This window comes from Rattus norvegicus, chromosome 1, assembly GCF_021556685.1.
Source record: "Rattus norvegicus strain SHRSP/BbbUtx chromosome 1, alternate assembly SHRSP_T2T, whole genome shotgun sequence".
Taxonomy (NCBI): domain Eukaryota; kingdom Metazoa; phylum Chordata; class Mammalia; order Rodentia; family Muridae; genus Rattus; species Rattus norvegicus.
This window is the reverse complement of record NC_141534.1, coordinates 230,791,086-230,807,367: the sequence shown is the minus strand read 5'-3', so window position 1 is coordinate 230,807,367 and position 16,282 is coordinate 230,791,086. Positions and strand designations below refer to the sequence as shown.

The 16,282-nt window shown below is 38.1% G+C and overlaps 1 protein-coding gene and 1 long non-coding RNA gene across 8 annotated transcripts in view; one reads left to right on the top strand and one right to left on the bottom strand.

Moving 5' to 3' along the window:
• LOC148007875 (uncharacterized) overlaps positions 1-7,561 on the top strand; it is a 33,594-nt gene extending 26,033 nt beyond the window's left edge. Inside the window, exons 1-2 of one of the 3 annotated variants that reach the window (XR_015648095.1) lie at positions 4,760-5,139; positions 6,841-7,561. This is a non-coding gene — a long non-coding RNA (uncharacterized LOC148007875). Of the gene's footprint in view, positions 1-4,759; positions 5,341-6,840 lie in introns of those variants that run through there. The other 2 variants (XR_015648100.1, XR_015648089.1) reach the window with 2 other exon arrangements.
• Aldh1a1 (aldehyde dehydrogenase 1 family, member A1) overlaps positions 1-16,282 on the bottom strand; it is a 145,077-nt gene that overhangs the window by 55,704 nt on the left and 73,091 nt on the right. The gene's annotated exons all lie outside the window — the stretch shown is intronic.

Below are 16,282 nucleotides of genomic sequence, written 5' to 3'. Positions count from 1 at the left end.
AACATGGCTAATATGTATTCAATACACATTTTGATCTATCATGACTGTAGATGTACTTTGTGCTTTCTGTTTGTCATTGCTTAGCGGATTAGTATTCCACTGCCTGAAATAAACACTTGAGGTAGAAATGGGAGGTGTTTTTCCCTCTGTCAGACAAGTTAGAGCTTGAGTCTGGAGACCAGGGTTTCAGGGTAGATTCATAAATAGGCTTTTTCCAACTTGCTGTCCCAGTAATTTTGAGGTATATTTGCCCCTTGGCCACTTGATAAGCAAAGGCTGCTACAATCTTCCTATCACATTAAATATTATTGGGGGAGGGGGAGAAACCTAATAAAAAAGGAACATCTGTGTTTGGAGCCTTTCCTGAAACTTGGAATTAGTTGACAAGAACTCACTATAACATGTGCACATGGAAAATTCAAGCTGCCCACTGTCCTTGAGCTTCAGGCTCATACACATGGAGTTATCAGTGATAGCAGAAGGAATGGTAATTGGAGAGGTGACCATTGAGACCCACTATATTAATCCTATTTCATGCCTATGTCCTATGTATTGCCTTCTCTTTCCCTCCCTGCCCTCGCCTCTCTGCCTTTCTCTATGTCCCTCTGTCCCTCCCCTTTCCTCCTCTTCCTCCTCATCTCCCTCCTCCTCCTCCTCCTTCTCCTTCTCTGTGTGCATTGTGCACACACACACACACACACACACACACACACACACACGTGCTGGTGTTCTAGCCAGTGGGTATGCTTGGAGAAGCCAGAGAAGGAGAGGGACTGTCACTTCCTGCATCATTTCCATCTTTGTGGGACTGCTTTTACTGTTAGAAAATACATTTTCATTTATTGAGCTAAACGTTTAGCAAGCACATTAGAATGTTTGAATCCATCACCACTCCTTTCAAAGAACCTATGGGTTTTGTCCTTTGGAGCCCACTCTGCATGTTAGAATTGTCACTGTAAATTCTTCTTTCACTTTGAATTGCTCTTACAAATTATATCATTATTATTTACTTCACTACTATTTGCTTTATTTATTCATTAAACATGTCATACATGAGTACTATACTTAAATAATATCAATCACTCTATCACCTCTTTAAAACCTTCCCTCACTTCCCTCCCAAATTCATGATCTTTTCTTATATATTATATATGTATATTGCGTGTATGTTTATTGCGTGTATGTATATTGCGTTTGTTTGACTACTTGGGATTAGATAATTCTCAGGAGGGTTTGTTGCTAGAGAAAATAAATGGATTCTTCCTCTCTTGGCAGTCATTAAAAGCCTTAGCTCTTCATCTAGCTGAGAGGGTCTTGGGAAAATTTTCCATTTCCTTTGGCATGTTGACTGATATTGTCATTTTGCAGGTTTTGTTTAGCTTATCATATTGTTGAGATTTCACTGGTGAAACTGCCCTGTAATGTGTAGAAGCAGATGTCCCAGTCCTCCAGATTTTTCAATCTTTCTGAATCCTATTCTATAACATTGTCTGACCCTTAGGAGTAGAGACTCCATTGTGAATGAATCAAATGGGGTTGGACACTCCATTGCTTATTTTCCTCTTTTTGACTAGTTTTAGATTTCTGTAGATGCAAGTTAGACAGCTCTTAGTTTTTCTGATTAGGACCGCATTTGCTCAAGAATTAAGGCCAGCAATTTAAAGTGAGGCATTGTAAAACTTAAAAGATCCTGTAAAGCAAAGGAAATCATCAACCAAGTGCAAAGGAAGTGTGTTAAGCGAGAGCTATACCATATGACAGAGGATTGATATTTTGATATCTGCATTATATAAAAAAATTCAGAAGAGTAAAAAGCAAACAACAAAAACTCACATGACCAACGTTATAAATGGCTACAGATCTAAACAGAGTTCTCAAAAAAAATAGAAATGGTTAAGAAATGATTCAGAAAGTGCCCCATCCTTCTTAGCAGTTAGGAAAATTCAAATGAAGCCACTTTGAGATTTCCAGGTCAGAATGGCAAAGGTCAACAAAACAACTGACAACAAATGCGGGAAGATTATGGGGAAAAGGAACCCTCATTCACTGTTGGTGAAATGCAAAATGGCACAGCCACTCTGGACCACAGTAGAGAACCCTTAAAACCTAAAGTCAATTCAGCATCTGACCCAGATGATGTACCGCATTTTGCCCTATGCCAAAGTGGGCATCCTATTCCCAGATGCTTGTTTAGCTGTGTTCATTGATGCTCTCCTCACACACAACAGTAAGGAAATAAAAACAACTTAAATGTCCTTCAACTAATAAGTAGAAACTGTTTGTCCCTTCCAATTAAAGTATCCTTTTACTTCATTTCCAGATCACGTTGTCCAGAAAGTTCAGGAAAACAATAAGCAGAATTGATCAAGGCTAAAATTATCATGCTGTTTCTGATCGTAGAAAAAGCCTTTAGTGTTTCGCTGTTGCAATGGTGACTGATGTTTTGTTTTTCCTTTTTAACTTTCTCATTTTTGATTTTTATTTCATTCAAGAGTTAGCTGTAAATCTTTCAAGTGTTTATCTTCCATATAGTTAGATTATGGTGAATTACACTCATCCAAAGTCCTATTAGTCTTCTACTTCTAGGAAAAAAAATTATACTTCGTCATAAAGTAATAGCCTTTAGTGTACTTCAATGATTTGCTTGATGACATTTATTAATGATTTTTACATATTATTTCAAAATACATGTTTTTTTCATGCCAATGGCTTTATTCAGGTATGTTTTGCTTTCACTTCCTTTCCTTTCAGGTTCCTCTTTTATCTTCCCTTTCTGTTCCTGCCCTCTCCCTTCTTGTTTTATGAACAATGGATTCTGGCTACTTTGGAACACTGTATGTAACCATCCCAGTGCCACCCTTTACTGCCCTCCCAGCATCAGCTGCCAAACCAATACGTGGTCTTTTGAAGGAATTTTGACTGTTCTGTTCTTTACTCCCTACGGGTCTTCTCTAGTCTTGTTCTTATGTCTTTTCTTAAAACTTATCTGAGATGTTCCTAAAATTGGATTTTTTTTGGTCTTGCTTCAAGGGTGCTTCTTGAGTCTTGAATTTGCCCACCCCTGCAGAGAAACATTCTCAGCTACAATTTCTGTACAATGTCTCTGCTCCTTCTGGTATTTCTGTTTTGTCTTAGAATATGTCACTGTGTTTTATTAGTCGTTCATCTGGAGCTCCATATTTCTTTTTGCTTGTTATTTTTTCTACCCTAACTAGTTTATCAATCTACTTCCTAAACTGTTCACATTTTAATAAAACATTTGTTCACTAAAGTTTTTACGAGCTATTATTTTTAGTTACAAAACGTTGCTGTGCGTTTTCAACTCCCCAGGAATGGTCTCAAAAATTTGTCATTGTCTTTTTAACATTAGCATTTTAAAGTTTGTTTCTGATAATCCCAACCAGATGTGTTTGTATTTTCTGCTGTTTCCCCAAGGTTATGTTGATGTTTTCCTTTCCTCTTACTTTGCCAAAAAGAAGGAGGAGGAGGAGGAGGAGGAGGAGGAGGAGGAGGAGGAGGAGGAGGAGGAAAGCATTAGGAATTTAGTTTAAAATTGTATTTGTACAAGTAAACGGAGACCTAAGATGAGGTGCTCTTCCTGTATTTGATGGTTTAAAGCTCTTGGTGTCTCCAGTTTTATCAAATGGTTGTGAGTTCTTATATTTTGAGGTCAAAACAGGGGAAACACCTTGTAGTTATTCTATACTATCTGTAGGTTGTAGGCTAAGTACGAGGAGGTTGAAAACTTTACATTGTGGCCTGACAGATGCTCAGCCTGACTTTTTGCTATCAGAAAATGCCTTGAGAGTGATAGCCCCAAACCTGAAACTTCTCTTAACAGAGCTATGCAACTGTAGAATGTGGCCTGATGATGTTGCTGTCTAATGTGCACAGTTTATAGACCTAAGAGATGTGTGCATGTACAGGTATCCTTCTTTTTCTAGTTGAACAGTTGTCCTTCAGTGAGGAACCTGTCCAAACTATAGGTTCTGCTAGTATAAGAATCAGAAATTAATCAACTCTTCCTTTTATTTTGAAATTTTATCTAATAAAAGATTTGAGTAAATGATAATATTTTACATTGTTAGCTTGATTTTTATTCTCAGTGATTTTCAAGTGTTCTTTGTGTCTATGCATTTAAGTTTATTATTTTTACTATAATGTGTCTAGGGTACATTTTTTTTTCTCTTCTGTATTCATGTTGATACTTAAATCTGGGTTTCATGAGCTTTGCTAGTTTTGCAGATTTCTTGGTTTTTCATTTTTTCCCTTTAGTTGTGGAGCCTTCTCAGTTTAAACTATTTCAATCTATTTAAAACTCTGTCTTAAAAAATCTCTTATCATCCTTTTCTGTCTCCCAATTAAGTCCTCAAGTCTCTAGTTTACCGCATCTCCACTTAGTTCTCATCAATCTGTTGCTTAGATCATCCATTGAGTTTTTTATTACAATGAATTTTCTACACATTTTTATAGAACTTCAGTTATTTATAATGTTATGTTTGCTACTGCTTTTAAATAAGACAAATAATGTCATTTTTTTTAACCTAAGGATTTGGGAGAACTATGGGAGGTACTATATCTTTATGCATACATGGTAAAGAAGAACGTCTAAAATTCTCCTCTGGACCAACATTAATGAAAACTCTAAAGTATCTGTTTAGACAGTAGACTTGGCAAAGCCCATGCAGGCTCATTTGGAAGAGGATATGTTTCAAAAGACACTGCAATGACAACTTCTAAAGTCCAAATGTTCTTAAAGGGCTCAGTTGTTTAAATAACACATCCAGAGATGTTTTAGGGAACTGCACAGGACTGTAAAGATTCAGACTAACCTCCATGTGGGCAAGGAGATTGGACCTGAGATTTTCCTAAGTGTTTTCAACTTACACTTTATCAGAATGAAATTTAAGATATGGATTGCAGCTGCTGCTGCCTGGCTGCACAGGAAGAAGAAAAATTCCGTCCATAACTTCCTCATATCCCTTTCTTGCCATTTGGGATTTACCACAGTGCTGTCTGGAACACCAGGAACACTGGCAAGAAACTGCGCCTTTGTTTATCAAATGTCAAGAAAGGAAGAGTCTTTTTCCACCCAGAGCTAGATGAAGCTGTGGCCACACCCTATCCAATCGTTCAGAGGTGTGTTTTTCTATTACATTCTTAATAGGGTAAAGGTCACTGAAAGCTGTGGGTCTCAGACCTCCGTCCTCCCTGGACTTACAGAACTGCTTTCTTAGCTACTTAAACCTTGGTCCCTGGAGGCTGACAACCCTGAAGGGCAGAAGCAGCTTGATTTTCATCAAAATTTCAGATTCCTTTGGTCCTCCTTGTCCTCTGGAGGTTTGTCAACATTTTTCATTGGGTGGATTATGTATTGTCATTCTTCCGTTGTATTTTTCGGTTGTAAGTTATCTGTTGTGGGTTGAATTTTCATGTAATCTAGCCTGCTATAATAAACAGAAGGAAAATTATTCCTTTAATTAGAAAAGAAAATGCACAGTCATGAAAAACACTCGACTTGTGCATGAAACTGCAATGTTTTAATGACTTTTTTTCTCATTTTTCAGTCTTACATGTTTTAAGAAGCATTTTTTTTTATGAATAGCAATTAGTTTCTTGGAACTTTTTACTTTCTTCCATTATGGATTTTTTTTTTTAAAAGACTCAAACTTTGGAAATGTGTTCCCTGATTACAATCCATTTCCTCTCCCTTTTCCCTTTCGTAGGTTCTCGCGATTAACTTTATATTAACAGTTATTAGTTAATCCTATTTGCTTCTATATAAGTTTTATGTAACTACGTAGAGTTTGAAATTCAGCTAAATCAAGATAAAAAATTCACTAGTACTCAGACACCTCTGAATGTGTCGGTAGAAAACTCGTGTTACTCATCAGGAGCACTTTTGCAAGAAATCTTAGGATCTTGGCCACTCAACTCTGTGAATATAGATGAAAGCACCAAGTCAGCTTGTGTCTGGTAGAGCACTAGTTCTCTGACTAAAGGTCCGATCTGATCAGTGACCTTTACTATTGGCATTTGTTTCTGACCCAGGCTTCTCTCCCCTACACACTGTCTTCAATCATGCTGGTAACGAACGAGTATGGTGAAATTAATTAGAAAAAAAATCCTGAATTAATTTTCAGTTTTTCACATGTACAGAGCAATTCAAGGAGGACTCAGTCTCTCTTTGCTACCCACATGATAAGGTGAATAAAAAGGGGGAAGAGACAGACGCATTACCTCAACAGAGGCTTAGGGATTTGAGCACACTCAGAAGTGCAGTGTCGTAGCTGTGTCTGAAGTGCATCGTCATTGTTGTTTATCTCTCAGAGCTGCAGAGATAGAACACACCCAAGACACCTGATAAAGCTTTCAGGCCAATAAAAGAGCAGGAAGGCGGAAGACAGGCACTGGCAGTTTGGTGACCGTGAAGGGAGACGCTATTCTTAGCTCTAAAATACTTAATGGGATAAGGCAGCAGAGAGACAGTTTTAGATGAGGTCACAGACAGCAAAGGCACTTGTCAGAAGAGTCACGTTAAAGGAGTAGATCAAGTAGATAAAGGGGGAGAGGGGATAAGAGAAACTACACAAAGAGGAGATTAACTTTGAGGTCTAAGAAACATTTCCCAGCTAGGTAAGGATAGTGATACACCATTTTGTGAGCATAGGAAATGTGTGTGAATGGATTACACCAAGATGGTTAAGTTTTATACCTAAAAATTTACCACTTAGAACATGCAGAGTTTATTGCAATAATTTTATTTTTTATTTATTTATTTATTTATTTATTTATTTATTTATTTATTTATTTATTTATTTATATTTTTTTGTTTAAAAGGGAAGCATGGAGAGACCCGTTTGTGACAATGCCTGACGAGCCAGATCTAATACAAACAATGACTGACTGTTTAACAGGATAGCAGAATCAGCCACATCAGGGATAGTTAGGGGCTGAGGAACATGCTTCTACTTTACAAGTGAATAATGCACTTCGATACTTTCAAGCTGAGCCAACAACAGATGCCCTGCAGAGATCTGAGTTTGACACTATTTCTGATGCTTTTCTACAGTGACCCCCCCATTTCATCTGTGGTTCTTAGATTCTGTGACAGCACAAACAGCCACTGGCATGCTCTGGACAGCACATCAAGGAAGGTCCACAAAGCCAGCTTTTGTGTATTTTTTTTCTTGTTGTTTCTGAACATTTTCTGAAGTGGTGGTTTCCTTCAAGCTTTCTTTTTTAACAAAGATCAAACCTAAAGCGGATGTAAACGCAAAAGATCTGTAAGCTATTCTGAGGACTTATGAGAAAAGGTTTGCAAGGTATCTTCACCGTCGAAATTCATTTTTCCCCTGAACTGAGGCAACAGTAGCTCGCAGCAACAGCAATTCAGCAGATGGACTTCAAGCACGTGGACTTTTTTGAAACAAATGGCGTGTGAACACAGAGAATAGTTCCTCTCCGGCAACTGCACTGTGCTGCTTGTCGGACCCAGATTTCAAAGGCTGTCTCACAACCAAGTGTACTTGGTTTTCCTAGGAAATAAAACTCGAAAGATGGAGCAGTGCACTCATGCATGTTTCTTCTTCATTTTGCCGTGAAGACCGGTTCCTCAGAGGCAGGGGTAACATACACATACAGTCAAATAAAATGACCTGTTAAAAGTACGACCTCCCCAAAGAAGTTAGTTTCCACGGTTCAAAGTCTTCAAAGGACTCTGGTAAAAGTGCATTTAGCAATATCATTTTTGGTTATTTTGTTTTGTTTTCTCAAATAGGAAGTAATCTCTGTAGATCGACCACTCCAAACTAAAAATTTCTAATAGCCGATACCTAAAATAGTCATATTGGGGCTTCAATACCGTGTACATAGATCTCCCTCTGCTATATAGAATAATGAGTTCTCCAGCTCAGAGCAATTCAAAAAGACATAATCAAACTATCTTCTTCTTTTTTTGAATCTAGATTGCTTTTTAAAAAGTTTTTATTAGATATATTTCTTATTTACATTTCAAATGTTATCCCCTTTCCCAGTTTTCCTGCCCATAAAAACTATCTTCTTTTAATGATGATTTGAGTCTGTCAAAAAAAAATCGACCCCAATAAAATCACTCTTTCACATGTTCACATGTTTGATTTTAGGGTTTTCTTTAAGTAAGCCAAAAGAACATTTAAAATTCATTTACCTATATACTTATTCATTTGACATTTGGTTAGCACATAGAAAGATGGTCTTTGAAGTCTCCTTCCAAAAGGAGATTTTGAAAGACTGTATGTAGTAAATAAAATTTTGTTGCTTAATATAGAGGTAAGGTCAGAAAACCTTGGTAGCTCCTGATCCCTTTTATCTTCTGGCTTAGGAAATTCTTTTGCCTAGTAAATCTGTGCTAACTCCTGCGACATTCTGCATTCACACAAAGGAAAGGCCCAACAGCTGTGAATCTAGTGCGAAGCATCTACCCTTGTTCTCAAATGCTACAACATTGCTACTTGTTTAAATCAGATTTCTAAAGAATCATGCTGAATAACAGAAATGCAGCTGCAAAGACTCCAAGAGGGAGTTGTGGTTACTATGAGCATGATTCCACTCTAACACTGTAAAACAAATCTAAGTAGGAACCACTTCTATTTTCCTCACGTACAGAAGGAATTGATAAGATTTGATGAGGTCAGAGTCATATCATGACAGTATTGCTGTTTTCCTAATGCTTCCCTGCATTTGAGGTCTCTCTATTCACTTGAATTTCCTATCATCTATGGATATTTTCTAATCATACCCTGATCTATAATGATATGTCTTACCCAACCCAATGAGGTCCAGAGATAAGAATAGGGTTCTTGATCTACTTTTTTAGTTTTAGTAAGTGGTTAATAGTAATACTGAAAGGAAGAATACAGCACTGAGTATCTTTTACTGACTAGTTCTCTTTTAACATGACACACTAGGGATATTTGGGAAGAAAGAATTCTAACTGAGAAAATGCGTATAGAGGATGGACTTGTAGTCCAGACAGTTGGTCCTGGGTGATATAGGAAAGCAAATGAGCAAGCCGCAGGAGAAATCCAGTGATCCTTACTGACCTCCACATCAGTTTCTGCTTCAATGTTCCTTTCCTGTTTGAGTTCCTGTCCTGACTCCCCTCAGTGATGGACAGTGTAGTGTTGGGAAATAAGCTGAAATAAACCCTTTCCTCCTCAAATCCCTTTTAGATGTTTGATCACAGTAAAAGGAACCCCAAATAAGATATATGGATTACTAATGGGTCATTGCTTCCAGACTCTTGGCCCATGGTTCAGTCTTAAGATGGCAAATAAATGGCTCACACTGAGGAGACCCAGAATCTCTAGTTGATTGTCTAGTGCAAGGATGGTTTTTAAATTTGCATTTACAATTTCCCCAGCATAATATTTTTATTAATTATTTGGGGATTTCATACAAAGCACACTAATCATAGGCTTTCAAGTTAGGGAAAAAAACCTATGGAGGAAGAGAGTCCTTCTACCATTTTGGTTAGTGTTCAAGCTTACTTTCCAGAAATTTGCCTTGTGAGGCAGAGACCATTGACACACCATTTCGACAGCATTGTTATTTTGTTACAGGTTCAAATTTCTAGGTTTTCTTCTGATTGTTGTCTTAGGTTAGTTAGTATTTCTGGGATAATATGCCTTTATCAAATTTATTTGGAATTTCATATATTTCAAATAGATATACACATAGAAGACTCAAAGAATACAAAATATTACTTTCTTTCCTCTAATTCTCGGTGAGATGGAAGGATCTCTACCTAATAATTCCTATAATTCAGTTTTAGGTGCAGAAATCCCTGAAGAATTTTGATGAATTTTCTTCCAAATGCATATCTTTTATGTGTCAGTGTTTCATGTCTACCTTTAGACTCACTGTCTTTATATCTCTGTAAGGCTGGCTAAGCTGGTGTCCTTCCACTAGATAGGGAACTGTACCCCTATGTGAAGGAGAGCCTGCCCATCAGAATCCATCACTACCATCTTCCCTGACGGCAGCAGTGAGATCATGCCTTCAGTACGCTTGCCCTGGACTTCAGCTGGACACTAACTTAAGAAGTCAAATACAGCAACTCCCTTTTCCCAGCTAAAGTGGGAATTCTCTCTACACCTTCAAAGTTCTGGCACTCCAGGACTTTCATTTTACTCCTTATAATAATAGTAATTATTATTTCTTAGATGTTCTGGTTTCTGGTTTCATCACCCGTACACCTAGACAACCCATGCTGGCTGATTATGTTTATTCCAAGTGTCACTGGACCACAGCTCGTTTTGTGTTCCATACCTTTCGTCTCATCCTTCTCCATGAAGGATGTCACAACAGATGTGGCCTTAATTTGAAATGGCTTGATTACTCATGAGGTTGAGAATTTTTCTTCTTGTTGATTGGTTATTTATATTTTCTTATCCGTGCATTCATGCTCAGGATCTCGCTCACCACTTATATATTTTAGATAGCTTGCACACTAACCATCTTCTGGTTTATGTCCTTACATCACAAACAGTAGCTTGAATTTGTATCCTTCTTTAGGTGTCTTCAAAAGAATTGAACTTCCATATATTTGTGAATCCAACTAATTGTATCAGTTTTAACTTATGGTGAAGGTGGAGTATAAAATTTGACTAATTGCTTCCCCTGACATCAGTATTACTTGTGTCTAGGTTCCCTTTTAAAAACTTGCCAGGCTTAACACTCCCAGTCAACTAGAGCCACCAACAAGGCAGCATACACCAACTGATATGAGGCCCCCAACACATATACAGCAGAGGACTGTCAGGTCTGGACTCAGTTAGAGAAGACGCACCTAATCCTCAAGAGACTGAGGTCCCATGGAATGGGGAGGTCTGGTTGGGTCGGGGTGGGGATGGGGATATCCTCGTGGAGACTGGGAGACAGGGGAGGAGGTATGGGATGTGGAACAATCAGAGGGTGGACCGTGAGGGGGATAAAGTCTGGACTGTTTAAAAAGATTAAATAATTTAAAAAAAGATTTATTTAGCTGAAATTGAGTGTCATCCAAACAGCATTCCTCTAAGAGATCTCCTTCTGTCCATCATTCTTAGTCAGGAATTCAATCCGAGCATTACCTTGTCTCCTTGTTTGATTTAATTTGGCCCCTGTCTGAATGTATAGATTTCAAGTCACGAGCCAGACTGATCCAAGACTTTCTCAGAGACTCTGATAAAAGGACAAAGGGAACTTTAGTTCTGTGTCCTTGTCCAGGAATGGACTTGACAAGGTCAGTCTGAGGCTGGAGCCAGTGATCAGTGGGAGTCAAGGTTGTGGCTTCTGGGGTCCGCTGGATTTAAGCAGCTCAGTCATCTGTGTCTGAAGTAGTCTGTGTTCTCCTTGCCAACTTTGTCTAATTCAAGTCTCTAATGATGTAGGCCATTGTCTACCTTGATAATAGTAAATATGATGTAGTATGTTAAGAAACTTAGTTAGCACAAGTCATCAGCTTAGGCAAGAAGTCGTTGTTCCAGCTATTGCTTTCCTCTTTTTTCACTCTCATCTTCTTTTTTCTTAACTTATTTCCTCATACTCAACTCCTCATTGTTCAGGAACCTCATGGTTGTGAGTTCATCTTACATAATTTTCATATAATTGTGTGTGTGTGTGTGTGTGTGTGTGTGTGTGTGTGTGTGTGCATTCTTGCTAAATATTGAACTCAGGGCCTTTTGCACATTAGGCTACCTTATCCATCTTGAGCCTTCCCTGTTTTCCACATGCCATTACAAGAGAAAAATCTTCCTGGACATTCAAGTCGAAATGTTGGAGTTCTTTTCCAGTTGCAGTCTCTGGCTTCGAGATGCATTATGTGCCCACTTGTACCTCTGTGAACTGCAGACTGAATTACTGTCATTCTCAGCGTTACTGGCAGAGATCAACATCAGAGAGGAGGATTTAGACTTCATCTTATTCGCAGGAGCTGTGGGCACAGAACTAAGTACAGAGAAGCACCCTGATTTTACTGTGTTGCTGAGCTCAGCTGGCCTCCCAGACAATGTTTTACACTAGATGAAGGAATGCTAAGCTTGGACCTGACTCCTGCAGACGTCAGCGTGCACATGGTTACTCCTCTTTCACACTGACTATCCATCACTGTACCAGAAACTAAACAGGTACATTTACTCACACATCTAACGAGTCACTGAGCCTCCATTACTAGGGACACAGTTGCCCTTTAATTCCATTGTCACTCATGGAGAATCCTCCAAGGCCTTTAAGCATGTCCTCTTTGAATTTTCATTCTTTATCTTTTATATTTTATTTCGCTCTCTATTAGAACATCTCTAGCAGCAAACACAAACTCACTGCAAAACATCTTAACAAAACAACATGAAATGGAGAGAAGTTACTGAATCAAGCATTTATAAGGAAAGACAGGTCTTCTCTTGTAGCTTGACTCAGAAGTTCAAATTACACCATTGAAATTCTGTTTTTCCCACTGTTATCTGTGCTATCCTTTTGCATTGGCCTGGAAATCTTGCCGGTCATCTTGACCGTGACAATTTGTGATGTGATAATATACCGGATTCTTATCATGATATTGAAGCTAATCAAGGCCAGTCATCACTCCATAGTCATCTTTATTTTCTTTCCTCCAAACTGTACTTCCCCTGGCTGAAGCCCAAACAAATACAGTTTATTGATTGAATGCACAGTGTGAAATCAAATCCCAGATTTTTCATGGTTTTTTTTTTTTCGGAGCTGGGGACTGAACCCAGGGCCCTGCGCTTCCTAGGCAAGCGCTCTACCACTGAGCTAAATCCCCAACCCCCAAATCCCAGATTTTTGTATTAAAAGATTATTGAAATTATGTTCCCAATCTCAGATGGAGTATAGTTTCTTAAATAATAATTCATCTCTGAGGAAACTCATCTAGCAACATAGCTGACAGAATGGCAGATAATACTGGCACAAGTCTTTTATATGTGATGCAAGGACATTTTATGGTTTGGAACCATTTTCAACAGTGGAGGGAAATGATTGCATAAGAATCCAAGAGATTAGAAAGACCCAAGAAATGAGTCATATTTAACAGTCTTGCTTTCTGGCACTTGAATAGTCTGAATCCCATCCACGACTGTATTTATATATACATAAATGTGAATATTTACTTTGAGTCTCACTTACTCGTATTTTAGATAAACTGGGATAGGAGTTCTTGAAATACTACATCTGTGATATATCAAGTTCTTGAAATAATATATCTCTTAATCCATTCTAATCTGCTTTGTGATGTTTCCTTATTGTTAATATCCACAAATCGTTCTTAATGAATGGAGGAATCTGTTGTTATAAGACTTGGGCTTTTATGATCAAAGACATTCAGAGCCATTTCACTGGGAGGCTTCTTCCGAGAACATGGCACACCTTGCTTTCCTCATGTCCTTACTAAAGTATGATAGGCACTGGGACACCCACTGGGATGTGATCCCTGTTGAAAAAGCCAGGTTCTATGCGATCCTCTGACAAACAATTGGAACATGGATAGAAAATTAAAAAAAAGTCACAGTTTATTAAGAAAGGGAACCCAGTCCTGAGCATAAGAATGAGAAAGTAAGCTGAGGAAAAGCTATGCATTCAAGAGAAATAGGCCACAGGGTCTGTTATGCAGCCTCTTTCTTCCACATTGTATAGTGTGTGTCTTTTCCAGTCATGTTTTGCTCTCCACATGAAGCCTAGGTAGAGAAGGGCTTTCAGTGAGCTTCTGCTACTGACTTCCTTTACCTCTTAATTGTGATTGAGCATTCTACAGTTTTTATTCTTCTGCCACAGAAGCAGTCATTATTTCCATGAAGACCAGGGCATTGGAGGCACAGAATTCTGAGGCCAGATTCACATGAAAGACACAGCAGCTACATTTCATTCTTCTGTGTTTGCTGGGTTTTGATGTGCATTAGTCAAGCTTGAATTCAAGTTGCTGTAAACAGCAACGCCTACCACAAAAATGCCCTTGTGGGCACTGCCACAGAAACCAAATACAAACAGACTTCAGGTGTGTGCACAGGGAGTATCCCTTGTTATATAAGCCCAAACATAAGGGACTTTTAGTTATAAAGAGGTGGAAGGTTAAGAGACTATCACGAGAAATTATAAAGCTGTAGATTTCAGTTTCATGGTTACTTAACCATAGATAAGACACCCAGTTTACATTCTCTATCTGAAACCAAATTGCTGACTCACTGGGCAAGAAACAATGCTGACTCATTGTGTAAGAAATAATGCCAACTCTCTTTGAAAGAAATAAAAGCCAAATTCTAAGTGTAGAGCCAATCCAGAGAAACCCACAGATTCTCAGGAAAAGATGAGTTAATTGGCAGATATATGGAAAAAAATGTGTAATGGTTTTTACATGTATTTTATTTTTATGTGTAATGTATCTGTCTCTCAGTGTGTATATATAGGTATGTGTTGGTGCCTGTGGAGGGTTCCAAAAAAGGTAGTTTTTTGGAGCTAAAGTTACAGGGATATGTGACCTACTGGATGTAAGTGCTGAGAACTGAACTCTGGTCCTCTGTAAGAGCAAGGACTGGTTGTGGAAACTGTGCTATTTCTCCAGCCTATGGTTTTTATTTAACATTCTATATTGGCCACCTAGGTGGAAGAAACATTCAGAGCCTCACACAATGCTACGGGAAATAGTAGAGCTTAGATGTATTTTATTCAAATGTGTGGAGTCATCCTTTCTAAAGGCTTTGTTTTATCAAGATTTAAGGTTGGAAAACAGCCTGGCAATACTTGATGTTTAGTTTCCTTTTTTTTCACACTAAAGTAGTAATAGGAAAATCGTCAGTAAAATCACAAACTACCAGTGAAGACACCAAACAGTAACGATTTGTGTGTGTGTGATGATAAAGTAAAGATAAAAGTTGTAGACTTTTGTTTTATGGTTAACAGTAGATATGACAATCAGTTTACAATCTTTATCTGAACCCAAAGTATTGGCTCACTATGCAAGTAATAATAGTTAATAGTATTTGCTATTGGCAGCTGAGCCATTTCTCATTTTTATTGGTCACTCAGATGGTTGAAACATTCAATGTTCCATACAACTGTATCAAAAATGACAGTTCAGATATGTACACACACATATACACGTACACACACACACACACACACACACACTCATATATGCTCACATGTGTGGATTTATCCTTCCTAAAGGCTTTGTTTTATGAAACTTTAAGGGTGAAAAGTGTCTCTGAGTTCAGCATTGGCACCAGCATCATTGGCTGATAATTTAAATATATAAGTCAATAAAAATGGCCTCTCATTAGACCCAGTTTGTCTAAAATGGTGATGCCTAAAAGGGTTTCGGAACAATTGTCAGAAAGTCTTTATTTCTTATTTAGTAATGTAAAATTTCCACAAAGATCTATAATTCTCAGAAAAGTTGAACTGTTAGTCATCAGCCTGGCAGTGGTGGTGTGATTGAGATGAAAATCCCAGGTATCCAGTAGACACAGCGTATGTGCAGCTGGGATTCACTTTAACTTGCATGTGACTAGTTTTCTTTTTCTCTCCTCTTACTAGCAGGACACTTATCTGCTTTCCATCAGCTCTGTATCCTGAGTCAATCTGAAGGATCATTCTAATCTATGTTGTTTGGCTCTTTAATGACTAGATTTCATGACACAGGCTTGAGTGTTGGTTCTTTGATCTCCTGCTCAAGCCTGCTGCACACATAGTGTGTTATTGTGAGGGCAAGGATTGAAGAGAAAGTGTGCTTTGAATAACCTACTCTTGTACTGTTCTGTTCAGATCATTATCTTATATTACTTCATATTTTGTAAACCCCTTTCAGCTGGTGCCAGTATTATTGGCTGCAAGCTTAGGATATAAAGGGGTATGTGTTTATGAATAATGGAGAGTGTCATTCATTTTTAGCTTTGTCATAGTGGATGACTGTTTTTGTTTTAAATAATTAGGCTAAAACATTTTTGGAAAGACATATACAGGAGCAAAATAAAGATGGACGAAAGAAATGCCAATGATTTACAAATCCAGAACCTTGAAAAATGCTACAATCAGAGTCTTCCCAGAGAAATCCACTTTGATTCAAGGAAGTGTAGATTTGTCTCTCCAAGTCCCCATTCTACTAGGAATATGGAAGAGCACTTTTCCCTCTCTGGCACTAATTCTTCCCGTTTGTACAGGTCATATTCTTCAGATAATTTTACATAAAAAGAATAAAACAGAAATAGTTAGAGAAAATGCCTGATGTATTTCTCCCAGGAACAAATTCATC